The sequence below is a fragment of the Heterodontus francisci genome, chromosome 7 (assembly GCF_036365525.1).
Source record: "Heterodontus francisci isolate sHetFra1 chromosome 7, sHetFra1.hap1, whole genome shotgun sequence".
Taxonomy (NCBI): domain Eukaryota; kingdom Metazoa; phylum Chordata; class Chondrichthyes; order Heterodontiformes; family Heterodontidae; genus Heterodontus; species Heterodontus francisci.
In genome coordinates this window covers 63033185-63060771 of record NC_090377.1, presented here as the reverse complement: position 1 = coordinate 63060771, position 27587 = coordinate 63033185, and the positions used below count along the sequence as shown (strand labels likewise).

Genomic DNA, 27587 nt, shown 5'->3' with positions numbered 1-27587 from the left:
CCAAAGGGCTGCCACCAGAACAAGTGTTCTGCTAGTCTCCGTGGGAAGACTATCAGTGTCTCACTTTCTGCTCACAGGAGATAAAGGTCCACAACACTAGGGAAAGGGCACAGACTAGAGATGGGATCCCAGATATGCGAGAACTGACCCCGGAAGAGGAGGAGGCCCTGGAATTAGCACGCTCCCAGGGCGGCCATTCCATAGCAGACGGAGAGACTGGAGTGCCCACCAGAGAGTGAGGGGGCATTGTGGTCATCTAGAGAACCACATCATACATGGTTGTCATGGACTGATCCATGTAGCTGGACCCCTGATTATTTGTATTTTCTCATGCTGGTTGTGGCACCTCAGAGGGAAGATCATCTGTTGGCACTGCTAGAATCCCATCGGCTTCGAAGGACAAGGAGGAAGAATCCTCAGAGGGTACTCCGTCACACCGTTCCCCTTCACCCTCCACCAGCGCAGATACTCTCACCTCGGTGGTTATGCACTTGGACTTAGATGCAGGGTTACAAGCGGGTGACAGCACAACACATGCCTCCGAGCAGCTGACAGAGGCCATGACAAGTGAGGCCACTGGCAGTCGGAGGACTGTGGGAGGCTTGGCCCATGTTAAGCCAACCAGCTGATGACAAGTGGTGTCAGCAGCACAGAACATGGTGGAGTTGCAGAGAGAGGTAAGGAAACATCTGGCGGAGCTGTCAGAGGCAATGCGCAATCATGCGCGGATGATGGAGGAGTCCATGTGTGCTGCCATGTCTCAGGCATGTGAGTGTATGGCTTCCTCCATCGAGAGGTTGGTGACCTTCCTGGAGAGCCAGATCCCAGAGATGCACACAGACTAGCACACCCTTGCCTTGGCCATGAGCTCAACCCAGTAATGACAAGGCAAGAGGAGATGGTTTCGTAGTGGTAATGTCACTGAATTAGTAATTCAGAGACCCAGGCTAATGATCTGAGGACATGGGTTCAAATCCCACCACAGCTGCTGGTGGAATTTAAATTCAATTAATTAATTTTAAAAATCTGGAATTGAAAGCTCAGTAATAGTGCCATGAAACTATCATCAATTGTTGTAAAAACCCATCTGATTCACTAATAGCCTGAAAGGAAATCTGCCGCCCTTACTTGGTCTGGTCTACATGTGATTCTAGACCCACAAAATGTGGTTGACTCTTAACTGTCCTCTGAGATGACCTAGTAAGCCACTCAGTTCAAGGGAAAATTAGGGATGAGCAACAAATACTGGCCTTGCCAGCGACACCCACATCCCATAAAAGAATAAAAAAAAGGGAAGGGCGCACCTCCTGGAGTCTTCTCCTGGTCCTTGTCTTTCTCTGGTCAGCACGGAGGTTCAAGTGAGCCCAGAAAGGGAGGAGAAGAGGCTGATCTCCTAATCTGGGGGGTCCCCTCAGGGCACTCCAAATGTGGGCTCCTCAGCCCCTCCTTCAATAAGCCCAATTCCAGTACCTGCAATGACTGAGGCAGCTCCTGAACCTGTACAGGAACCCCACAGCCAGCCGGGGCCCTCCAGCCTCAGGCAGCCAGAGGTTTCCCGCCAAAGTCATTGCAGTCCATGGGGCAGTATGTTCAGCAACCTGCCTCAACTTCAGCTGCAATAGAAGCTTAAGGAAATGCATGACGAAGAGCACCTAGACGCACATGGGTTTCATAGGTGTGCACAACTTGGTCTTGTTGTTAGTTATTGTGAATGTTTAAATAAATGGCTAAGTAAATTATTGCTGAGAATTTCTCATGCTTGCCCTGCTGCCCTGTCAGATGCCACCTTTGTTCCCTCACTGGGCTCCCAGTGCAGGGGAACACTGTATATGGTCACCTACTGTGAGTGTGCCTGGTGAGTCTGGGCGCAAGACGCAGGATTGCCATAGGAAAGGTGACACGTGGAATACAGTGAGGTGAGTATTTATTGAGTTCATTTGGAACGGGCATCATGGTTGCAGAAATCAGGTACATATGAGATTGTCCTGAGCCTGTTTTATACATCTCTCAATGGCCCTCGCTTCTGATACAAGGACTTAATCATCCTGCCCTGCCTGCTTGGGATCCTCCTCCACATCCTCCTCGTTGGATGAAGAGTGGCATTCAATCATATCCACTTGATGCAAGGCCTCCCCTCTCTGCAGTGCTAGATTGTGCAGAGCACAGTAGACTACCACAATATGCGAGACACTCACTGGAGCATACTGCAGGGCTCCACCAGATCTATTCAGGCACTGGAATCTCATCTTCAGCAGCCCAATGGCGCCACTGAAACAGGGAGCCCTCTCCTTGGTGTGTTGTGACATCTCCCTTCAGCATGAGTCTTCCACAGTGATTATCCAGCATCCCTTTTATAAAAACGGCACCTTTAAAAAGGGAAGGCCGCTGGAGCACATGGTTTGCTCGCAATGCTAGCCGCCCCCCCTGCAGAGCACAGAGGTCACCAGCAGCACTATGAAGAAGAGTGCCACAAGGGATCCACTCGGAGCCACACTACAATCATGGAAATCAGGTGAGAGCACCAATACTACAGGCTGGATTTTAAAGCCCCTCCGCTGTCGGAAATGTTGGTGGTGGGGGGCAATGAAGATCGGTGCAGCAGAGGCTCGCTACCGACTTCGACGCCGACAGGTCCCATGGTGATCTCAGTAGCGGCGGCAAGTCCTCGTGGCAGCCACCCCGCCGCTCAGCAATGGGACCCCCATTTAAATATGTAAAGTAATTTACGGTACCTGATTTAATGAGGGTCCCATCATCTCCTTGATCGCCGCACCGATCTTCATTCGGGCGGCTGACAATGCCATGCCTTGAAATCCCCGTTCAGGAAAACGTGGTGTGACACTTGTGGAGAACGGGAGAGCAGTATTTTTTTACAGCTCAGGAGTGGGGGAGTGAGGTTAAAACAATGCGGATTAGTCGGGGGGATTAATGGGAAAGGGTAAAGGGCAAAGTTGCCGATCCTTGGAGGGGTGAAAGGACAAATTCTAAATAGTTGCATTTTGAGGAAGAAAAGGGCAAGAATGGCTGGAAATGTCCCTGGGGGCTGGGAAAATGCATTCAAACATCATGAAATTAAGTTTTGGTGCAATGTGACTTACCTGGCTCTTTAATTTTTAAATGTCCATGAAGGGCTGTAAGCCCTTTAAAAATGGTGCCAGTGCCTGCACATTGGTGCCGGACGCCATTGCCTGCAATGGCTTGCCCGCCTCCTGCACGTCATCGCGAGGAGCAGGTGCTGCGGCCATGCAAATAAGCCGCTGCGTTTGAAATCGCGGAAGTTCCGCCACGCAGTGTCCGTGCAGGCGGCGAGCATTTTTTTTAGGTCCACTGCCTACTTCAGCAGCGGACTCTTAAAATGCAGCCCTACATGTTCCCAACCTCCATCAGGATTGGTGCAGGCAGACCACAAATTGCAGCCCCCATGCCCAAATGCACCTTTAATGTCATAAAAATTCTCAAGGCTCTTCACAGGAGCATTATCAAATAAAATTTAACACTGAGCCACAAAAGGGAGATATTAGAACAGCTGACCAAAAGCTTGGTGAAAAGGTAGGTTTTAAGTAGTGTCTTTAAAAAGAAGAAAGAGGTAGAGAGTTGTAGAAGTTAAGGGAGGGAATTCCAGAGCTTAGGGACTGGACAGCTGAAGCTACGGCCACTAGTGATGGATCAATAAAGTAGAGACCATAATTAGAGCAGCGTAGATATCTTGGAGGGTTGGAGGGGTGGAGGAGATTGCAGAGATAGGGAGGGGTGAGGCCATGGAGGGATTTGAAAACATGGATGAGAATTTTTAAATTGAAGCATTGGAGCCAATGTATGTCAGCAAGCACGGGGGTGATGAGAGAAAGGGACTTGGTGAGAGTTAGGATACGGACAGCAGAATTTTAGATGAGTTTAAGTTTATGGAAGGTTGAAGATAGGAGGCCAGTCAGAAGAACATTGGAATCGTCAAGTCGAGAGATAACAAAGGCATGGATGAAGATTTCAGCAGCAGATGAGCTGAGGCTGGTGCAGAGTTGGGCAATGTCAAGAAGGTGGAAGTAGGTGCTCTGGTGGAGTGGATATGTGGTCAGAAGCTCATCTCGGGTGAAATATGACACCAAGGTTGCAAACGGTCTGATTCAGATGCAGACAGTTGTCATGGATATGGATGGAATCAATGGCTAGGAAACAGAACTTGTGGTGGAGATCAAAGACAATGGCTTCGGTCTTCCCAATATTTAATTGGAGGAAATTTCTGCTCACCCAGTACTGGGGGTTGAATTTTACCAGCCCCTCGACGTCAGGGGTCATAGCAGGGGTGCCCATAAAATACTTATGGGAGTGGCCTGCCACGACTCCCGATGCCAAGAAGGTCCCACCACATACAACTGGCAGCAGTGAGGCCTCTGTGCAGCCCCCCCATCGCCAAGCGGCGGGGCCTTCATTTCAATATTGAAATGCATTAAAATAAATGTTAATGAACTTAACTGGACTGGGCGGCCGTCCTACAGCGATATTATGGGCGCCGGCAGCAAATCGCGCACCTTCAGAACTCCGAACGGAGTTCTGAGGCGAGACACTGGTTGGGAGGGGGCAGGAGTGCAGATTTCAGGGCAGGAGGGGTGGGGGAGCGGGGAAAACACTTTCTATTGGCTGTGGGTATGGTGGGAAGGGTTTGAAGGACAAATGTTACGAGGTTGGCGGGGTGGTGTGGGGGAAGGTCACGATGACAATAGAGTTTAGTCAGGGTCGGTGGCCCTAAAACAGACATATGGTGGGGGGGTGGGGGGAGTGGTTGAGATGGCCTCCAGGTTGTAACAAAATGTAAATAACAAATCGACACAAATTTCCCTTTAAATATTACAATTTCATCTAAGGGCTTGAAGCCCTTTAAAAATGGTGGCGGCGCCCGTGTGGTGGCGCAGGACGCTGTTGCCTGGGATGCGATGGCCGCTGCCTCTGCGCCATCGGGGGCGGCCGCTCTGCCCCTTCTATTTAAATGAGCCCCCGCATGAAATATTGAGGGGGCTCAGCTGCAGCACTTCCGTGTCAGAAGGCCACCGAGATCAAAGCGTGCCGCCACAATGTGCGGCGCACTAATAAAATTCAGCCCTGGATGTCAGATAGACAGTATGACAAATCAGAGGCAGTGGAGGAGTTGAAAGAGGTAGAGCTGGGTGTCATCAGTGTACATGTGGAACCTGACTGTACTTTCGGATGATGTCGTCAAGGGGCAGCATGTAGATGAGAAATAGGAGGGGGCCAAGGATAAATCTTTGGGGGACTCCAAAGATAATGTGTGGGAGCACAAAGAGAAGCCATTGCATGTAATTCTTTGGCTACGACTGAATGGATGAGAATGGAACGGGCAAGGGCATTTTCACCCAGCTGGATGACAGGGAAGAGGCATTGGAGGAAGATGGTGTGTTCAATCGTGCCACAGGTTGAGAGAATGAGGACAAATAGTTACCACGGTCACAGTCACATAGGACAAAATATGTGTGTTTGATAATGACTGCTTCAGTACTGTGGCAGGGGCACAAACCTGTTTGGAGGGATTCAGACATGGAGTTCCAGGAAAGATGGGCCGAATTTGGAAGGTGGCAACATATTCAAGGACTTTGGAAAGGAAAGGGAGGTTGGAGATGGAGTGGTAGTTTGCAACAACAGAGGGGTCGAGGGTGGGTTTTTTTAAGGAGGGGGTTATCATGGCCTATTTGAAGAGTAGCTGGTCAGTACCCGAAGAGAGGGAACTGTTCATATTATCAGCTAACATGGGGGCCACAAAGGGAAGTTGTGTGGTTAGTAGTTTGTTGGGAATAAGGTTAAGGAAATAGGAGGTGGGTTTCGTGGACAGGATGAGCTTGGATGGGGGATGAGGGGAGATAGGAGAGAAACTAGAGAAAGATGTGAGTTCAAGGCTAGGGCAGGGGGGATCCTTAGGGAAAGTTTACCCCAGTGTGGGAGGCGTTAGGAAGAATACAGCAAAGTCTCAATCTTAGTGACAAAGAAGTCAATGAGCTCATCACACTTGTTATTGCAGGTGAGGATGCAGGAGGTGGGGAGAGGGATTTAAGAAGACAGTTTGTAATGGAGAAGAGAAGTGGGGATATTCTTTGCCTGGAGAACAGGTTCTAAGTATATTTTGGCAGCTACCATTGCTGCAATAGATTACTTGAGGTTCAGCTTGAACACAAGATTTTCATTGGGCTTCCAAGACTTAGTTGGAACGATTCAATCTGTAATGACACCAACCAGTAGCACCTCTGATCCTTTTCCCTCCAGGAGCCTCGTGCATCAGTGAGCGAGAGAGAAGCAGGCAGTGGAATAGAGACTATGCCCTTCCAGAATCACAATCCTTAGCTGTATGACAAAGGAGAGAAGATAGAAAGAATAATAGTTAAAAGGGGGGAAATGCTATAATCTTTTTCATCCATTATAGTTTTGTATCAATATCTAATCTAATGCCCTGGTTTGGATAATTGACCTCAAACATCCAAGGACATGCTTAAGATCAGCACATTATTCCCCGCTCTCATTCTATTCTGTAACCTTCAGGTCAATGATTTAGAAACATAGAAAAATAGGAGCAGGAGTAGGCCATTCGGCACTTCGCGCCTGCTCCACCTTTCAATATGATTATGGCTGATCATCCAAACTCAGTAACCTATTTCCACTTTCTCCCCGTCTCCCTTGATCCCATTAGTCCTAAGAACACAGTGGCGCAGTGGTTAGCACCGCAGCCTCACAGCTCCAGAGACCCGGGTTACATTCTGGGTACTGCCCGTGCAGAGTTTGCAAGTTCTCCCTGTGACCGCGTGGGTTTTCGCCGGGTGCTCTGGTTTCCTCCCACAGCCAAAGACTTGCAGGTGATAGGTAAATTGGCCATTGTAAATTACCTCTAGTGTAGGTAGGTGTTAGGGAATATGGGATTACTGTAGGGTTAGTATAAATGGGTGGTTGTTGGTCGGCACAGACTCGGTGGGCCAAAGGGCCTGTTTCAGTGCTGTATCTCTAAATAAATAAATAAATAAAAATAAAACTATATCTAACTCCTTCTTGAATATATTTAATGACTTGGCCTCAACTACTTTCCATTGTAGAGAATTCCACAGGTTCACCACTCTCTGAGTGAAGTAATCTCTCCTCATCTCAGTCCTACATGGCTTACCCTTTATCCTTAGACTGTGACCCCTGGTCTGGACTCCCCCACCATCAGGAACATCCTTCCTGCATCTAGTCTGTCCAATCCTGTTAGAATTTTGTAGGTTTCTATGAGATCCCCTCTCATTCTTCTAAACTCTAGCGAATACAAGCCTATTCGACCCAATCTCTCTTCATACGTCAGTCCTGCCATCCCAGGAATCAGTCTGGTGAACCTTCACTGCACTCCCTCCATAGCAAGAACATCCTTCCTCAGATAAGGAGACCAAAACTGCACACAATACTCCAGTTGTGGTTTCACCAAAGCCCTGAATAATTGCAGCAAGACATATTTGCTCCTGTACTCGAATCCGCTCACTATGAAGGCCAACATACCTTTGCCTTCTTAACTGCCTGCTGCACCTGCATGCTTACTTTCAGCAACTGGTGTACAAGGACACTTAGATCTCGCTGCACCTCCCCCTTTCCCAATCTATCGCCATTCAGATATTAATCTGCCTTTCTGTTTTTACCACCAAAGTGGATGACCTCACATTTATCCACATTATACTGCATCTGCCATGTATTTGCCCACTCACTCAACCTGTCCAAATCACACTGGAGCTTCTCTGCATCCTCCTCACAGGTCACACTCCTACCCAGCTTTTTGTGGTCTTCAAACTTGGATATCTTACGTTTAATTCCCTCATCTATATCATTAATATATATTGTGAATAGCTGGGGTCCTAGCACTGATCCCTGTGGTACCCCACTAGTCACTGCCTGCCACTCGGAAGAAGACCCGTTTATTCCTACTCTTTGTTTCCTGTCTGCCAACCAGTTCTCTATCCATGTCAGTACCTTACCCTCAATCCCATGTGCTTTAATTTTGCATGCTAATCTCTTATGTGGGACCTTATTGAAAGCCTTCTGAAAGTCCAAATACACCACATCCACTGGTTCTCCCTTATCTATTCTACTAGTTACATCCTCAAAAAATTCCAGTATTTTTGTCAAGCATGATTTCCCTTTCGTAAACCCATGTTGACTTTGTCCAATCCTGTCATTGATTTCCAAGTGCTCTGCTATTACATCTTTTATAATGGACTCTAGCATCTTCCCCACTACTGATGTCAGGCTTACTGCAGTAGCCATAAAATAATGAGTCAAAATTTGAATTAACTCACATGGCTGTTGATTATATAATTCTAAATTACAGAATATATTACAGTTTGTCTTGTGTTGTGCAAGAGTTAGACTGGTTTAGTTAAAAATCTGCAAAGATTTGCAAATGAATATTACAATTGGCTGTTGTAGTGCACAGTCTATCCATCGCTTATTTAGAGCTATAAATGTGGCCAGCATGCAGATGAATTAAATATATGAGGGATTAGTAGAATTCAGTCACATTTTGAAGAAAAGAAAAAATAATTGGAGATTTAAAAATGTAAAATCTTCATAGAAATATATGTTCAGTTTTATTTGTTTCATGTTTAAATATTAGCAATTTAATCGTCCTCCAAAAATACACATAGAGTAGATTAGTAAAACAGCAGTCAATTCATTTTGCATAGCAATACCTTGTTAAAGAAAGCTTTGCATCGGTATCATTCTCTGATTGGACACTGCAGAAAATGAATTTACAGTGTCACTCAGACCCAGAGGAAGGACTAATGAGTAAAGGAGAGAGAGCATGACGGTGTGGGCAGATTTGCTGTATATTCATACCCTCAACTGGCATAGCACAGGGATTTGAGGTGTCCCTCATTATGTATGTGTCTCAGGAGATTTCTTTAATATTTTAATAAATAACAACATCAGCCCAACAAGAAATTAATGAATAGTATCATTAATAATGAGCTAGAGCCTTGTAGTGATAGGACAGATATTAAATTGAACCACTGTGGTGCTCTGTCTCTGGAGACTTGGGATTTTTCCAGCGGCAAACAAGGCCACTGAATGAAGCAGCCATCGCTCTGTGCCAACAGCTTTTACAACAGGTTGGGAGTAATAAAAGAGGATTTTCTGCACGATAAAGTTAAGCCCTAGAAAATCTGCTGGTGTAGATCGGTGTGAAAAGTACTGCCAAATGTGATCCTTAATTAAACTTTAATCAAGATAACGCTGTTTGCTGTGGAATTGGCTGAAAAAAAGAGGGGACGGCTGCTCTGCAATGGGAGTGTACCAAGTGCTTTTATGATACTAAATGTGAGTGTTAGTGTGTGATTTGCATAATATTTTATTACACTTTGTTTTTATTTTTCTATTTATACTTACATTAAATGCTTCAGTTCAAATGCATCTCACAGAAGAATAGAATCATTGAAGAACTAAAACTGAACGTTCCAGAAAATATAAAAGTAATCATCATTGCTATTTATGTCTTCAGATGCAATAAATATTTTACTTGCAAACTGTATACAGTAGAAATATTTCTCATTATCTTATGTTTATTTTGGATAATTTCAAATATACAGTACTACTGTAGTTCATGAGAAATGTAGGTTTATTAAGGATTTAATAACAGTTAAATTATAACATTTCAAGCGTATTGTGAGATGAAAGTTTTTTTTTATTTGTAAAGTAACAAAACAGCTGGTTTCTGAGCAATTCCTGCTAGTCTTCTGCTTTCCCATCCTTTCCCCAGTGCCTCGGAATATGTCCAGTTCCTTGATAATAAAAACAGGATTAGCATGTATCAATAAAATGCACCACCACCTGTCATTTAAAAATTAAATCTCCTGTCCAATCCTTCCTATGCTAATGATTTAATGATAAATAAATGTTTCCTCCTCGTTAGTTAGGTGATGCATTTAGGGAAGCAGCTCTTCTGAAACCTTGCCCAGCAATTTAAACAACCAACAAGATAATGCAACTTTATTCTGGCCTTCTCATCACCAAAAGCTCCATCAAATATTGTTAACATCTCACACCACAACATGGTGAATTACTGAATTATGTTTACCAACTGCTATCTCCCTACAGAAAATGGAGAGGTAATATGGCCTAAATTCCACATGACTTTTTGCCCCTGTCAGATTTTACATGTATTGGTTTCCTAGCCTTCCTCTAAAAAACAAAGGGCAAGCGTTTTATCTGCCGATTTGATTTTACATACTTACAAGGCAGAATTTTCACTAGTTTGTGCTGGATTTACCAGTGACATTCGCCTGAAATCAGCTGAACCAGTACAAAACATTGGGGAATTTTTAGCACAAGTTATGTTAAGTGTAAATCAAAGTTCGCATAATCTTTAACACTGGTTTAAATAACATTGTATTCGAAGATGGCCCCCGCCCACAAGCTGGCCGCACCCTAAAGGCCTGCTCGGGTCTGCAAATGAAACCCAACCCGAGCCCGAGCCCGACAGAACCACATCCGACCCAAGCCCGACCCGAGCCCAACCCAGCCTGAGTCTTCTGACTTTTTCCCGCGCCCCACCCGACCTGACCCGACCTGACCCGACCACCGGAATATAATCAACTTTATTGAAGAGGATGTGCTCTACCTTGGATGGAATCGCTCACTGCAGACTAGTGTGGAGTCCAAATGCACGTTTCCCGCCTTGACGACCTGGCTGTCACTGTGTCCGACCCGGCCCAACTCGACCCGAGCCCAAATGCCGGATCCAGAAGAGCGACCCGACCCGACACGAACCCGACACATGTCGTCGGGCCTGGTCAGGTTCAGGTCGGGTAGCCATTCTCTACTGCACCCCCCCCAGTTCTAAATAATGAGGGTAGTAAGTTTCTATCGATTGCGCCCGTTCGAGGAAGCTCTGCAAATTAAACTCATCTTTTATGCACATAAGCACTGAAAGGCACATTTAAAAGTTTTTAAATATTCAAAAAATACTTAATTTACTAAGAAACTGACTAGTGTGTACCAATTAAACTAATAAATGGTTCAGTATAGCTTTTTACAGTCTATTTCAGTGATTTAAAATCAGGTTACTCGCAGGTGCTTTATTTTGATAAATCTATTTTCAACTGTATTAGTAAAACTGCATCAGATTACCACTCTTAAATACATCAATTAATATATTTTAATGCAGATAGAAAAAGTAAACAATTATGTTCCATCATGCTCCCTGAATGTGCTGTTTCATGCAAGATTTTACATTTGAGATTATGCCAATGAGTTTGAGTGGAAACCCGCACCATAATTTCACTTTGGAAAAGCAGTGTAATTTAAAGCTTAATGTGTACCCAGTTTCCCAATAGTGCCCAAAGTCGAAACTCTCCAGTCTGGACTTCTCAGGAAGTGAATGTTGCCTTATCTTTTATTGAAAGGAAATCCACCAAGACAGAACACAAATATTTGCACCTTTCACAATATATCAAACAACTCTTATATTACACAAACAAAATATTGTTATAAAAAAATCCACAATCTGAATCCATAGGGACTGATATATTATTTTGTATATGGCGATGTGAATAAATGCTGTGATCAAATATAGCAGATCCCTGTAACTTAGCTTAAATATCGACTAATTCTGAGTTGCCATGTCGGCCCCCACCTGCCAAGAATGAGGCACATTAATTTCACCACATGGACATTAAATTTCAAATTTTTGCTGGGAAGAAGAGAAAGCTTGTTACAAGGAATTGCTATGCCCATGGCCAGAAAGACATTTTTGCATATTAGCAGACAGTGTTGAAACAAAGGAGCTATCTCCTGCTCCCATACAATACACAGAACAGACCTGGTCAAACTAGTCGGTCATGTGACCACCCTGCTGGCCAACTTGGGGAGTTTTAATTTGTACAGACAGCATTTGAACTGGCAGAAAGCTCTTTGCTCCTGGGCTGAAAAAGACCACCTCTCCTCCTGTCTGCTCCCATCTCTTTCTCACGGAATTGAAACCCACTGAAGACACATGAACCCCAAGAGAGAAAAGTCTCCTACAGCGAACAAGGTTTAAGAAGAATACTGGGCCCCAACGAAAAGCAAGATCAACGTACAAAAGGACTCGACAGTGAGCTCGAAGAACTGTAACAAACTCTTCAGATATTATAAAAGCAAACTACTGCGGATGCTGGAAATCTGAAATAGAAACCAGCGGCAGTGCAAAGGACCAGGCCAGAGAGAGAGCACAGTAAGACTGAGGCCTAGTCACCGGGGAATGGAGGTAGAGCGGACCCGGAGGGGCGGAGCATCGGAGCTGTGAGCATAAATAACTTACCTCGGGGGTTTTACGGCCTAATCACCGGGGAGCGGAGGTAGAGTGGTCCCGGAGGGGCGGAGCTGCTTTCACTTCTTCAGTATTCCAACTGAAACTGAGAAAAATCTGAAAAAAGTGGCCTCACAGGAAAACTGGTAGGGAAGCTGCACTAAATTTGAAAAACTAATTTGAAAAATTTGAAAAACTAATTAACTAAAGTAAAGTAGAGATGGCAGGGCAGGCGATGTGCCATAGCTACATGATGTGGGAGCTGGTAGATCCCATCGCGAGCCACAGTGACCACATCTGCAGCAAGTGCTTGCAGCTCGAAGAACTTCGGCTCAGAGTTGATGAGCTGGAGTCCGAGCTTCAGACACTGTGGCACATCAGGGAGGGGGAGAGGTTCCTGGACACTGTGCTTAAGGCAGTCACACCCCGTAGATTAAGTATCTCAAATTCAGCCATTGGTCAGGGACAGCAGGGTGTGACTGTAAGTGAGGCAGGTAGAGGGATCCTGAATTCAGCAATGGAGGAGCCTTAGCTCTTGACCTTGTCTAACTGATATGAGGTACTTGCTCCCTGTGTGGATGAGGAAAAGGACTGTAGGGAGGATGAACAAACTGACCACTGCACCGTGGTACAGGAGGCCATTCAAGCGGGGGGAGCAAAAAGAAAAGTGGTAGTGGTAGGAGATTCCATAATTAGGGGTACTGATAGCATCCTTTGTAAGCAGGACCGAGAGTCCCGCATGGTATGATGCCTACCCGGTGCCAGGGTGATGGATATCTCTAACCGGCTTGAAAGGATATTGGAGAGGGAGGAAGAGGATCCAGTTGTTGTGGTCCACGTTGGGACAAACAACATAGGCAAGACTAGGCAAGAGGACCTGTTTGGGGATTATCAGGTACTAGGAACAAAATTAAAAAACAGGTCCTCAAGGGTTATAATCTCTGGATTATTACCCGAACCACATGCAAATTGGCATAGGGATATGAAAATTAGGGAAGTAAACACGTGGCTAAAGGAGGGCACTGGCATCAGTATTGGGACAGGAGGGAACTGTACCGTTGGGACGGGCTCCACCTGTACCGATCTGGGAACAGTGTTCTAGCAGAAAGGATAAATAGGGTGGCACAAGGACTTTACACTAGTAAATTGGGGGGGAGGTGGGGGGGAGGGGGAGGCCTCAGGGGAAGTCAATACAGTTTCAAAAACAAGTAACAGGGCAGAGAGTAAAGGAACAGTCAGGAACTCTACTTCAGGAACTGCAGGTAATGGCAAAACTGCAAGAAGTATACTGGTTAAACCAGAAGGGAGAAATAATAAACAGGCGAATAAATCATCAGTGCTGAGGGACAGGTTAGGGGTATAGCCCAAATAAGAGTTCTATATACAAATGCACGGAGTGTAATGAATAAATTAGATGAGCTGCAGGCGCAAATTCAAATGGAAGATTATGATGTGGTGGCCATTGCAGAGACGTGGCTGCAGGATGGTCGGGACTGGTAACTAAATATACCTGGTTATAAAGTTTACAGGAGGGACAAGGAAAATGGCAGAGGGGGTGGAGTAGCCTTACTGATTAGAAGTATCACCTCATTGGTGAGGGAGGATATAATGAGGGGAAAGCATCCAGTGGAGACCTTATGGGTGGAATTGAGGAACAGGAAAGGATCTAAAACTGTAATAGGTGTTGTGTATAGACCCCCTGGCAGCAGTTCTGAGGTGTTAGATTGTATAAATGCACAAATTAAGCAAGTGTGTAGCAAAGGCAGAGTAGTATTAATGGGGGATTTTAACTTACACATAGATTGGGCGAGGCAGACTAGCACCTGTCAGAAAGGTAGTGAATTTCTGGAATGTGTCCGGGATAGTTTCCTACAGCAATATGTCCTATATGTAACAAGAGGACTGGCAATATTAGATTTAGTTATGAGTAATGAACCAAATTTAATTAATAGCCTAACTGTGCGTGAACGTTTATCAAATAGTGATCACAACATGATCGAATTCAAGTTAGCATTTGAAAGTGAAAAGCATGAATCAGCTACTAGAATTTTAGACTTGGGTAAGGCTGACTTTACTGGGATGAGACAGAGACTGTCCACGGTAAACTAGGTAGATCTGTTAATGGGTCAAACGACTGAAGAACAGTGGAGAATATTTAAAGAAACATTTAATGAGATACAGAGTAAGTATATACCCCTGAGAGGAAAAAGCTCCACTTCACAGAAAAAACAGCTATGGACAACTAAAGAGATTAGGGATGGCATAAAACAAAAAGAAAGGGCTCACAAAAATGCAAAACGCAGCACAGATCCGGCCGAATGGGATCGATACAAAGACCAGCAAAGGGTCACAAAGCAGCTCATAAGAGCTACTAAAACAGATTATGAAAGGAAACTTGCAAGGGACATCAAAATCAATAAGAAGAAATGTTATAGTTACATAAAGAGAAAGCGGGTGGTCAAGAGCAATGTAGGCTCACTAAAAGCTGAAAATGGAGATATTGTCATTGATAATGGGGAAATGGCAGACATGTTGAACAATTACTTTGCCTCAGTATTTACAGTTGAAAAGGAGGATAACTTGCCGGAAGTCCCGAAAAAATTAATAGCCGATAGGGGACAGGGACTTAATATAATTAACGTAAGTAAATCATCAGTAACAAGGAAATTAATGGAACTAAAGAGTGAGAAATCCCCAGGACCTGACGGTTTCCATCCGAGGGTGTTAAAGGACATAGGGGAGCACATTGTAGATGCCTTTCAGCGTTCCCTATATTCAGGAGTGGTCCCTCTGGATTGGAAAGTTGCACATGTCACTCCACTTTTTAAGAAGGGTGAAAGGGGGAATATCAGTGGTGGGGAAGTTGCTGGAGTCTATAATCAAGGATAGGGTGACTGAACACCTAGAAAATTTTCAGTTAATCAGGGACAGCCAGCATGGATTCATGATGGGAAGGTCATGCCTGACAAATCTCATGGAATTTTTTGAAGAGGTGACTAAGGTAGTGGACAGGGGAATGTCTATGGATGCTATTTATATGGACTTCCAGAAGGCATTTGATAAAGTCCCACATAAGAGATTGTTCACTACGTAGAAGCCCATGGAGTTGAAGGAAAATTATTGACATGGTTCGGAAGTTGGTTGAGTGGTAGGCGACAGAGAGTGGGGATAATGGGTAAGTACTCTGATTGGCAGGATGTAACTAGTGGTGTCTCACTGGGATCTGTGCTGGGCCTCAATTATTCATATTATTCATTAACAACTTGGATGATAGCATAGTAAATCATATGTCCAAATTTGCTGATGATACAAAGTTAGGTGGCATTGTCGACAGTCTAGCTGATAGCATAAAATTGCAAGGAGGTATTGACAGACTAGATGAATGGGCAGAACTGTGGCAGATGGATTTCAATGTGGACAAGTATGAGGTTATCCATTTTGGACCAAAAAAGGATAGAGTAGGGTCCTTTCTAAATGGGAAGAGGTTCCATTACAGTGGATGTCCAAAGAGACTTGGGTGTTCAGATGCATAGATCTTTAAAATGCCACGAGCAAGTGCAGAAAATAATCAAAAAGGCTAATGGAATACAAGCCTTTATATCTAGAGGATTGGAGTATAAAGACACAGAGGTTATGCTGCAGCTGTACAAAGCCCTGGTTAGACCCCACTTGGAGTTCTGTGAGTAGTTCTGGGCACCACACCTTAGGAAGGATATATTGGCCTTGGAGGGAGTGCAACGTAGGTTTACAAGAATGATACCTGGACTACAGGGGTTAAGTTACGAGGATAGATTTCACAAATTAGGCCTGTTTTCGCTAGAATTTAGAAGGTTAAGGGGTGATCTGATCGAAGTCTTCAAGATATTAACAGGAAAAGAAAGGCTGGATAAACTATTTTCACTGGTTGGAGATTCTAAAACTAGGGGGCATTGTCTAAATATTAGGACCAGACCCCGTTCAGGAGAGATGTTAGGAAGTATTTCTTCACGCAAAGGGTGGTAGAGGTTTGTAACTCTCTCCCGCAAACAGCAGTTGAAGCTAGAACAGTTGTTAATTTTAAATCTGAGATATATAGATTTTTATTAAGCTAAGATATTAAGGGATATGGGCCAAAGGCAGGTATATGGAGTTAGGCCGCGGATCAGCCATGATCTCATTGAATGGCGGTACAGGCTCAAGGGGCTGAATGGCCTACTCCTGTTCCTATCTTCCTATGTTACTATGAAACAAGAAATGCTGGAAATACTCAGCAGGTCTGGCAGCATCTGTGGAGAGAGAAGCAGAGTTAACGTTCTGATGAAGGGTCACTGACCTGAAACGTTAACTTTGCTAGCGTGGGCACGTCATGTATCCGTAGGTGTCAACCTGCAAAATGAGCTGGTTCCACAGATGAAGGAGTATGGCTGCAATCTATTACACAGAAAACACAGCTCGCCGGTCTGTCTGATTTTTGTGTACCACCTGCATTGAAGGCTCCAATGTTAAACACCTCTGAAATATTTGTCAACTTTAAAAATTCTTTCTAAATAAACTTAAAGTAGTTACATGGGAAATTTTAAATTGTCAAGAATGTTCTGTAATTTAAAAAAAAAATCCTTTTTGTTCCTATTTTCCTGGAAATTATTATGCACCCTGGGATTCAGTTCCACGATTAGGCTTCTGATAAGCTTCATGTGTGAGAGTAGACAGTGAGCATCAAGCAGTTAAGACTTTAGGGAGTAGGAAGGGGCGGGGAAGGGCTCACTGCACCTCAGTTTCATGTCTTCCTGTGACTTCTACACACATATGAAAGCCCATGCACACATAAATGCATGCAGGCACATACACACATTTCAGCAAGAATCACTGTGTGAAATCAGAATAAATCACCCTGCCTTATTTTGCCCTTCCTATCCCAGGAGTACTACGGCTAATTATCTCAGTTCTAACACGAATCCGCCCAACACCCACTTACTTAGCACAAAGCAGAAGTCACACCTCGGGCCTTCTTGATAGATTTTGCTGAGTACCATATTGAGTGATATAGTTACCCATCGGGTCCTAGGGGTCCTCTAATGATTTCTATTTACATACAATATTCAAAATACTTAAAGCTATGGTTACTGCTGGGTATTTTCCCATTTTTTATATAATTTTTGAAGTGGAAGGAGAGTTCAGTATTTAAACATTTTTTGGTTGCATTCATCCTGAACAGTAGAATCAGAGAAGGTTACAGCAAATTCAATACATCAGTCAGTGCCAGTGTTTCTCACCAATGAGTCATCTGGTTTTATCTCACCTGCTAACTCTCTGCACCCTTTAGTATTCTTTTTCAAGCAACTATCTAATTCTCTATCCAGTTTCTAGGTTCTGTTTCAGCAACAGATGTATATAGATTTGCTTTTTTTCTTCTAATTTATAATGTAACACTACTGAATCTCAAGGCTATCAAACCCACCTCCCCCTTTTCCTTTGTTGTCTAAAACAGAATTTGTAGCTCGATGTGCTGAAGGTTGGATCCATAAGATGTTATCAGATATGATTGACTGTAGCCTGAAGAGTTTACTTACTAAACAACCCAAATATTTCCCTCTGATACTCAACGTTGCTCCAAAAAAAGCACTATCAATTCAAATACTACTAGCTGGTATGTTAGCTAAATCAATGCTTCCAGTGTGAATCCTTATGAGTTCAAGTTATTGGTCATTTCTTTTCTGAGCACTAGCTGTTCATTTACTGGGAGAGCTCATCTATAACTAACTGACTTACTACCTCAGTTGGTCATGTATTTGATGAGTGAGAAGTAATGCAAGTTACACTACTGATGTCACAGAATTGAAAAATGGTGCACGCTGTATAGTGTGATCACCAACCAGTTGAATCATTTGATTAGTGTGATTGTTTTCAGAATTGCTATTTTTTCTTCTTTGAAACTGCTGAGTTGTATGATCAACCCTGTACCTCAGTCCTCATTGTATAATCAATCCTGGGCCAACTGAATGGCAAAACTACACAACCATATGACTGCTTCAATGGCTGTAATATCATTGGCACACTGCCCAAACCAATATGATAATAATAGTGATACAAATAAGACATTGTTCAGCTATTTATTTCAAATTATTTTAATTGGTCTATTAACTTGATCATAAATGCACAAAAATGCATATTCATATATAATTAGTCATTTGGTTAATGTTAATATGATCAAACTGTCCTTTCCAGAACAATCACGCAAAATAAATGACAGCTTATCTTGAGGTTTGATCATGAACAGATACAATTACAAGAAAGATTGAAAAAAAGGGTCCAAATTGCAGAATGATCACAAATACACAGAAAAATAATTAAATGTTTAATTCTTTTAAATTCAAAATATTAATATTTATTATCTGGATAAAACAAGCCAAAAACAAGAAGCCAACAAACAAGTCTTTTAAAAAATAGCTATCAAATAATATACAGAAAGCTAAGGTTCCTGAATATTACTATGAACTAGGCAAGACATGCTGGAAAATTGTTAAAATATGCTACTTTAACACTACTATGCAAAAAAGGCACAAGCTGACATTTTCTTTTATTCACAATCAATGGAAGAAACTTCCATCTTTCTATTTTTCTTCCTTTCAATTGTCTGTCCATTTCTCCTGAAGCAATAGTTATTAAACTGGGAGAAACTGCATGGAGATTTACCTTTTTGGAGATGTACCTGTGGTTAGTTGCAACACTAGGGAGCTTTCAGACTTTGGTAGGGTTCATAAAGGACAGTACAGGAAATAGGCTTGATGAACTGAACAGCCTCTTCTCATTCTATATTTTCTTATGTAACCCAAAGCAAGAGCAGTCTCATGTAAATACCTCATGTAAATGTCCATTTTTGTGTGTGCATGGTCAGTAAGTTTCAGCCAACTTTTCAATTGTTGAAGTCATCACAGCCAACCCCTATGTCCTCTCCTGACATTCACACACACACACACACACACACACACACACACACACACACACACACACACACACACACACACACACACACACACACACACACACACACACACACACACACACACAGTAGGGGTTTGGCACCAGTCACTGATTAGGTATAGAAACTCCTTAGCATGGGGATCCTGAAATGAGTTACAGTATCCGCAGCCAGGATTAACGTACTCAACAGAAACCTGAAACCTGAAACTATAGGCCAGAAGCTCAAGGTAATCGGGAATAGTCAGCATGGTTTTGTAAAAGGGAAATCATGTTTAACCAATTTATTGGAGTTCTTTGTTGGAGACCATGCGCTGTGGACAAAGGGGATCCCATTGACATTCTGTACTTGGATTTCCAATCTGCCACATAAAAGGTTATTGCACAAAGTAGGAGCTCATTGTGTAGGGGGTAACATATCAGCATGGATAGAAAATTGGCTGGCTGGCAGAAAACAGAGAGTATGTATAAATGGGTCCTTTTCTGATTGGCAGGATGTGACGAGTGGAGTCCCACAGGGGTCTGTGCTGGGGCCTCAACTTTTTACAATTTATATCAATGACTTAGATGAGGGGAGCGATGGCTTGGTGGCTAAATTTTCAGAAGACACGAAGATAAGTAGGAAAGTGTGTTGTGAAGAGGACATAAGGAAGTTGCAGACCGATATAGATAGGTTGAGTGAGTGGGCAAAAATCTGGCAGATTTCAGTTTTGCTGGAAGAATAAAAAAGCAGAGTATGACTTAATCGGAGAGTGACTGCAGAATTCCGAGGTGCAGAAGGATCTAGGTGTTCTAGTGCATGAGTCACAAAAAGTTACTATGCAGGTACAGCAAGTAATAAAAAAGGCTAATGGAATCCTTTATTACGCCAAGAATTGAAAATAAAAGGAAGGATGTGATGCTTCAGTTATATTGGGCACTGGTGAGACCACATCTCGAATACTGTGTGCAGTTTTGGCCTCCTAATTTCAGGAAGGTTGTAAATTGGAGGCGGTTCAGAGGAGGTTTATTAGATTGATACCTGGAATGAGAGGGTTGTCTTATGAGGAAAGGTTGGACAGACTGGGCTTATTTTCACTGCAGTTTAGAAGAGTGAGGGGCGACGTGATTGAAGTATATAAGATCCTGAATGGTCTTGACAAGGTGGATGTGGAAAGGATGTTTCCTCGTGGGTGAGCCCAGAACTAGGAGGCACTGTTTTAAAATTAGAGATGAAGAGGGTTCTCTCAGAGGGTTGTGCGACTTTGGAATTCTCTGCCTCAGAAGATGGTGGAAACGGGGTCATTGAAGATTTTTAAGGCGGAGGCAGATAGATTCTTGTTGGGCAAGGGAATCAAAGGTTATCAGGGGTAGATGAGAGTGTGGAATTCGAGACACAAACAGATCAGCCATGATCTTATTGAATGGCGGAGCAGGCTCAAGGGGCCGAATGGCCTACTTCTGCTCCTAATTCATATGTTCGTATGTTCCCATTCAGTGCCACATCACACGATACATTTTCCCACTTGCCTTGAGGTGCTGCATGCCTGGTGCTTTGTTAATTGACATTAATGATTTCCTTACAGAAACTGTCAAAATGTAGCATAAAACACTACTCAGTCAACACTGCAGATACTTTTACAATACAGCAGTGTGAGATCAGTTAGGATTACTCACCTAGTACCCATGCTGCAAAAATGTACAAAAAGTTTAAAGTGGGTTTGTAAGAAGTGGTATTTCCAGCACTTACTGTTCTAATTTGTAAGAAGTGGTGTTTGATAAGCAAGTTGGTGATTATTATTGTATGAAAGTCATTTAAGATAGGAAAAACTGGATTTTAAAAATGAGGCAAAAGTTTGTTTAAAAAGCTAAGACTATAATCTCGAATACTGCTGTTGCATTCCATCATGAAAAGCTTATTTTTCACTTCAGAGATGGAGCAAACTACTTCACAATGGAGTAGCATTGTCAGTCAAGTTTCAGGTTCAAATCCTTTGCTTAAGAAAGAGAATCAGCACGCAGATACTGTATGCAGGAGGCTCATTTAAATGTTGCTTGTGTATTTTGTTCCATAGGCAGCAATCCATTGTGAAAGGGTAGGGTAAAATAAAGTGCAGAGGGACAATATAGTGACAGCATACATGACTCAAACATTGACCACCGCATATAAATCGTTCTCAGGAGGAAAATTAACGTATTTAATGCAGCTGAGGAGGATTCTGAGCCCAACAGTGAGAAAAATCCAAGGAGAAAATTGTTTAAAAATCAATCTAACTAGGGAGAGGAGATTGCTTAACATGCTGCCCTTTCAACTTTGGAAGACAGGTTTTAACCCAGCCTGGACTAATGAATCAAAATACCAAAGTAGCAAAAGTTATACACAAAAGGAACTTTATTAGCCTGAAAAACACAACTGCATATTTGTGGCAAAAATTTTGCCTAGTCTTAGTTCATAGCTGTCCTTTTAAATCTAGCTACTGTCAATAAGCAGTTTTCTTAGTTTGGATCCTGTATCAAGCTTATCTTGATACATATATTATGAGAGTGATTCTAACTCAAACTGCCTTTTGAACTTTAGGCTTGAGGGGAAGAACCAAGCTAACTTTGAACAAGCATGGACAGTGTTGTGCATGACAGTCAATTATTTTGAATGCAACTGTCAGTTATTAAAAAAAAGCTAAAATAGCCACAGCCACCAGTGAAAGTGACTCAATCTGTTCATTGAGTTGACTTAGGAGGTAGTCAAATCGAATGAAAACTTCACAGGAAAAGATAAGACAGACGAGCTATCTCCTGCAGTCAAAAAAGATTGTAAGAAGGATTGTCTTTACAAAGTTATGCATAAAATAATGTATCAGTGGAACATTTAATTTATCTACTTGAGGAATTTGATAAAAAGACTTTCTACTTTAAAATATATAACTAAATTATAGCATCATTTGTTTGTTAGTAAATTTGTTAAATGAATTTGCTTAATACTTTGTGCTGAAGAAAATGAGGTCTGATTTGATGCTCTACCACTTTGGAAAACTTAAGTGAAATCTTATGGAGGGAGAAAAAAGGCCTGTGTCTAACAGTTATCAAGTAAGATTACTACTTGTCTTTTTTCCGAACTTGGCTCTGAAAGCTTATTTAGATCACAACAGAACGTAAAAGGTGGGGTGGGGGGTGGTGGCGGTGGGATTGGATAAGGCCCATTTTTGGGCACAGAGATCACAATGACTAATTACCCCATTCCCAGTCCCATTGAGGAAGGTAGCACACAAACTTCGTGCTGCTTACTCATTTAAATGATTTCATTGTGTTGTCCATTGCAGAATGCGCTGCTGACTAGCTGCATGCTCAACAGGTGGCCCAGCAGCATGTGTGGCGAGCATGCTAGCCTGGACCTCTTAAAGGCAACCTGCCCCTCTTAAAGGGGAGCTGCACTCATGTAACAGGAGTGGCTCTATCTGTCACTGGAACGTTTGGCTGGAAGGAAAAGCATAGCAAATGGAGCAACAGGCAAGAGCGAGGGCTCCCAGGTTTCCTGATGCAGTGTTGGAGGCATTAATGATGGAGGAAAGACACCGTGATCCTGCAAGAGAATAGGAGACTGTGAAGACACACTTTGAAAGGGGAATTAGAGCAGATGACCAGGGAAATCAATTCCCGGAGTCTGGCCAGAAGCAAAAAGTTCAATGACCTCATACAGATAATCAAGGTCAGTGACTGCATCTTCATATGACATTTCCCACCCACTGCTCCACCAACATCTCATGCTGCTCAATGCACCACACCCTCCATCACTCAATCATCAGCAATCAGGACTCATACCTAACATCCAGATGCTCCACTTCACCCTCACACATGTACTAATGCTGCCAGCCTCACAATCACCTCTCACGGCTTCCACTTACCTCCAGCTATTGCCGGCACATTGCCCAAATACATTGAAACATGCTCACTGACATTCTTCTCTCTCTCTTGCAAGACAAGGTGGTTCATAACCATGGGAAGCAGCAGAGAACCAGCGGAAGACAGGCACACCTGCATCAACTGATCCCTTTAGAGGAGATGATGCTCTGCATCATGAGGTTGGCTGTGAGGCCTTGCATCCAGAGTCGCCCAGAACATTCAGGGTGACAGTATGTTTTTTCCTTATGCACCTTCACACATCCCTCCTCACACTCATTCTGCTATCTGACATAAAGAGCAAGTTGCAGATCATGTGACCAAGGCCTCTTCATTTCCACCCCACCCCCTTCCCCCACCCCAACCCTCCCCTTCTGCTTTCAGATATCCAAGATCTGCCATCTGGCCAGCCACTGCAACCTCAGCTTGCAGGGTAAGAGGTTCACCTGACCTCTTATGTAGAAGCACCATCACTTGATCTGGCATTGCAACCACCAGCTCAGATATTGACACTGTGGGAACTTTAGATGGTAGCATAGAGTTGGGAACAGCATGTGGTGAGTCACCAGACATAAGTGGGCTGCCACCAGGCCAGGGAAAAAGGATAGCATGTGTGCCAACTGACCAGAGGGCTAAGATGAGGAATTCGATAGGGTGGCATATAGGAGAACGCTGATGGGTACACACACAGAAATGCTTAGTGCATTGATCAGCCTGCCACAGAGCCTCTTGTCCCTGTCAAGGAGCATAGAGGAATCGAGTTCCAATTTGGCACAGGGCTTCACACAGAGCTTGAAGCCCATCCTTTCCAGCATGGTAGTGGTGGCTAACTCCATGACAGTAATTGTGAGCCCAGCTGTAGTACAACATCTGGTGGCCGAAGTCTCAGCTTCTATTGCAGCACAAGCAGAAGCCACCCAAAGCCTCAGTGCTGCAGTGGAAGCTCAGACAGAGGTGATAAGATCTATGCTTGTTGCCATGGAGGCTCAGACTGCTGCTTTCATAGCTGTGGCTAGCAGTGCTTAAAGGCGAATGCAGGCTCTTACAGCAACCCAGTAAAATGCTCCCCAATAGATTACTAGGATTTCTGAGATGACACGCAGGGAAGTATCAGTGTCTCCATGGAGCAGGAACCTGCCATCCTCTCTCAGGATGACAGCATTCATCCTCCCATCACTGCCATTCCACTAGTGCCCTTGCTGTTGCCTCTTAGCCAACCAAGCCCAGACAGCTGCCGCTCATGCCAAAGAGGTGCAGTCCAAAGCCAATCTCACAAGGCCCTGAGCTGCTCAAGGTCATCCTACAAGGCCATCTGCAGGCTTCCCCAGTGAAAGTCAGCACCCTTCCACCAGCTATGCTGCAGCCACTGGGGTAGTACAACATAGGGACACTAAGACAAGCATAGGCACCCATAAGACAGGCACAAAGGCATTGCACTAGAGTGAATAGTTCAGTTTTGTGTGTATTATTGGATTTACTTTGGATAATGTTGTTATAGAATGTTTTTTTTATTGGTGGCTTGTATTTCAGGGTTTTGGACAAGAGGATGCTTTGATGGGATGTTGCAGATGAATTGAAAGATGGAGAATTGTGGAGCAATGGGAAAGATGGGATGATATCACAAGGGAACTGGAGTCTGAGTGCACGCTCAAGGGCAGCTCACCCACAGCAAAGGGATGTTCGTTGCTTCCTCCCTTTCTCCATCTTCTCTTCCTCTTCCTCCTCCCAAGGTGACCTCCATACGCCTGGCGGCAAGGGCTGTGCCCTCATGATAGTGTTGTTTTGAAGGATGCAGCAGACCACCATGAACTTGGAGACAGGCTCCAGTGAGTACTGGAGGACTCCCCTGAGTGGTCTAGGCAACAGAACTGTTGCTTTCGCACGCCGATGGTGCCGCATGACTGTTCTCGTGGTTGCATTGCTCTCATTATAGGCACAGTGTCGTTGCATGGTCAGGTGGCCCAAAGGAGTCTTTGCCTGGTGTAGGGCGGGTATCCCTTGTCACCCAGCAGCCAGCCTCTGATTCTTTGTGATGTGACTGGTGCAGGATGAATGCATTGTGGCTACTGCCAGGAAAGCAGGCATTCACCAAGAGGATCTTCTGGGCAAGGTCGCGCACCAACTGGATGTTAATAGAGTGGTAGCCCGTGCAGTTACAGAACATCTCCCCCTTAACATGTGAGGCCCACAGAGTCATGTGCAAGCAGTTTATTGCACGCTGCACCACTGGGAATCCCACCAGCTTGCCAAATCCATGTGCGCTCTCCTCCTGCTTCTCTCCGGTCAGTGAGAAGGTGATGAAGTCCCGTCTCCTTCTATACAGGCCTTCTGTTACCTCCCTGATGCAGTAATGGACAGCAAAATGTATGATGTTGCTCGTGTCGTCTGCTCCCGCCTGGAAGGATTCACTAGCATCGGCATTTAGGGCCGCTTTGAACTTGATGGCCACTGGCAGCGCCGAGCATTCCCTGCTGTGAGGCTGCAAGTTGGCTTGCAGGAGGTGACAGTGTGCAGTAACCACATCCTTGGTGAAATCCAGGTGCTACAGAGCCCAATTTCACAGCCCAAGATATTGTACTTGAGACTTTCCTGTGGGAGTGATCTAAGGTATTAGAGCCCAAAGAATCTGAAGTGAGAAGATTTTTTAAAAATCCAAAAGTGGAAGACCATTATTTGGCACAAATTTGGCAATTTCATTCAAAGATATTAAATGATAGCGCAGTAAGAGGCATTATTGTTGAGGTGAAGTATATGTTGGGGTCAAACGAGGGAAAGTGATTTACTCTGATGTGGCATTGTTCTGGTACTGCGTGCCAAAACATTCCAATTCATAGAACTGTAGAAGTTTACAGCACAGGAGAACATTCATCCCATTATGTCTATGCCTGCTCTTTGCAAGAGCAATCCATAACTAATACCACTGCTCTGCTCTTCCCATAGCCTTGCATCTTCTCCTGTTGAAAATGTCTACTATTTTCCCTAAAAAGATGAAATGATCTCTATTTTACTATTCCCTGTGGCAAAGCATTGCATGATCCAACAACCCTCTGCTTAAAAAAATTATGTGAACCTCTCTCCTCAGATTCTTTATTATTTTTTTTATTTAAAGATACAGCACTGAAACAGGCCCTTCGGCCCACCGAGTCTGTGCCGACCATCAACCACCCATTTATACTAATCCTACGCTAATCCCATATTCCTACCACATCCCCACCTGTCCCTATATTCCCCTACCACCTACCTATACTAGGGGCAATTTATAATGGCCAATTTACCTACCAGCCTGCAAGTCTTTTGGTGGTGGAAGGAAACCGGAGTACCCGGCGAAAACCCACGCAGACACAGGGAGAACTTGCAAACTCCACACAGGCAGTACCCATAATTGAACCCGGGTCGCTGGAGCTGTGAGGCTGCGGTGCTAACCACTGCGCCACTGTGCCGCCCAAATTAGGGTAAGAAATTGAACCATGTGACGGGGATTAGTTTAATATAAGTTCGGAGCAAACTCTTAGGCACAGAAATTTGTAGGGAGGTGGGGAGGGCGCAGTGCAGGCCAGAATTAGCCAAGGAACCCGGCAAGGCCAGGAACGTGAAGATCCTGCTGAATTTAATGGCAGGACTTCATTATTTTTTTCTTCCATTTCCTGCCTGGCAGCTGGCTAAATTGATTCCCCCTGTTGGGGAAGTCCAGCATAAAGGGGTATAATCCTAAATTTAGAACTAGGCTGCACAGGGGTGATGTCAGGTAACACCTCTTCACACCAAGGGTAGTGGAAATTTGGAATTCTCATCAGCAAAAAACTATTGAAGCTAGGTCAATTGAAATTAATTGAAATTTCAAAACTGAGCACGATAGACTTTTGATAGGCAAGGGTTTTAAAGGATATGGAATCAAGGTGGTAGATCGAGTTAAAATACAGATCAGCCAGGAACTAATTGACTACCAGAACAGGCTATCGGGTCTGACTGGCCTCTATGCTCCTCTGTTAGAGATGTCCAAAGAACTGCCAAGGACATCTTATTGTGTGGTCAAGCGGAGCCTGAGACCCAGGATGGTAAGTAGAGTGCTGGAGGTGCAATGCTCATGATGGGAAAAAAAAAGTTAAAACAAAAATTAAACTTATCTGCAAGGAACATAGTGGCCCGGGGAAAAAAAAACTTTAAATGAAATTTACCTATAGCACTATCTGGTGTCAGGGTTATCAGACCTAGGAAACAGAGTTGGAGGGGTAGCTGTGCTAACAATCGTTATGCAGTCTCAAACATAAGTATCCTGGTAAGTACAGATATCTTATACATACCTTAGAAGCTCACACTTGGGATGGAAATAACATGGCAGGAAATGTGGCACAAGTGTGGCTGTGACAGTTACGGAGAATAAGTGTTTTATAATAGGCAATGCACACAGACACAAGAATCTAAATATATAATAGGTTATGTTGAGTGGTGTAATATG

General features: G+C 43.9%; 1 long non-coding RNA gene across 1 annotated transcript in view; it reads left to right on the top strand.

Annotated features, from left to right (window-relative positions):
• The first annotated feature begins 2432 nt into the window (after nucleotides 1-2432).
• The window catches only part of LOC137371716 (uncharacterized), a 38816-nt gene continuing 13661 nt past the window's right edge, over nucleotides 2433-27587 (top strand). The window contains exon 1 of the long non-coding RNA XR_010975276.1: nucleotides 2433-2512. This is a non-coding gene — a long non-coding RNA (uncharacterized lncRNA). The remainder of the gene's footprint in view (nucleotides 2513-27587) is intronic.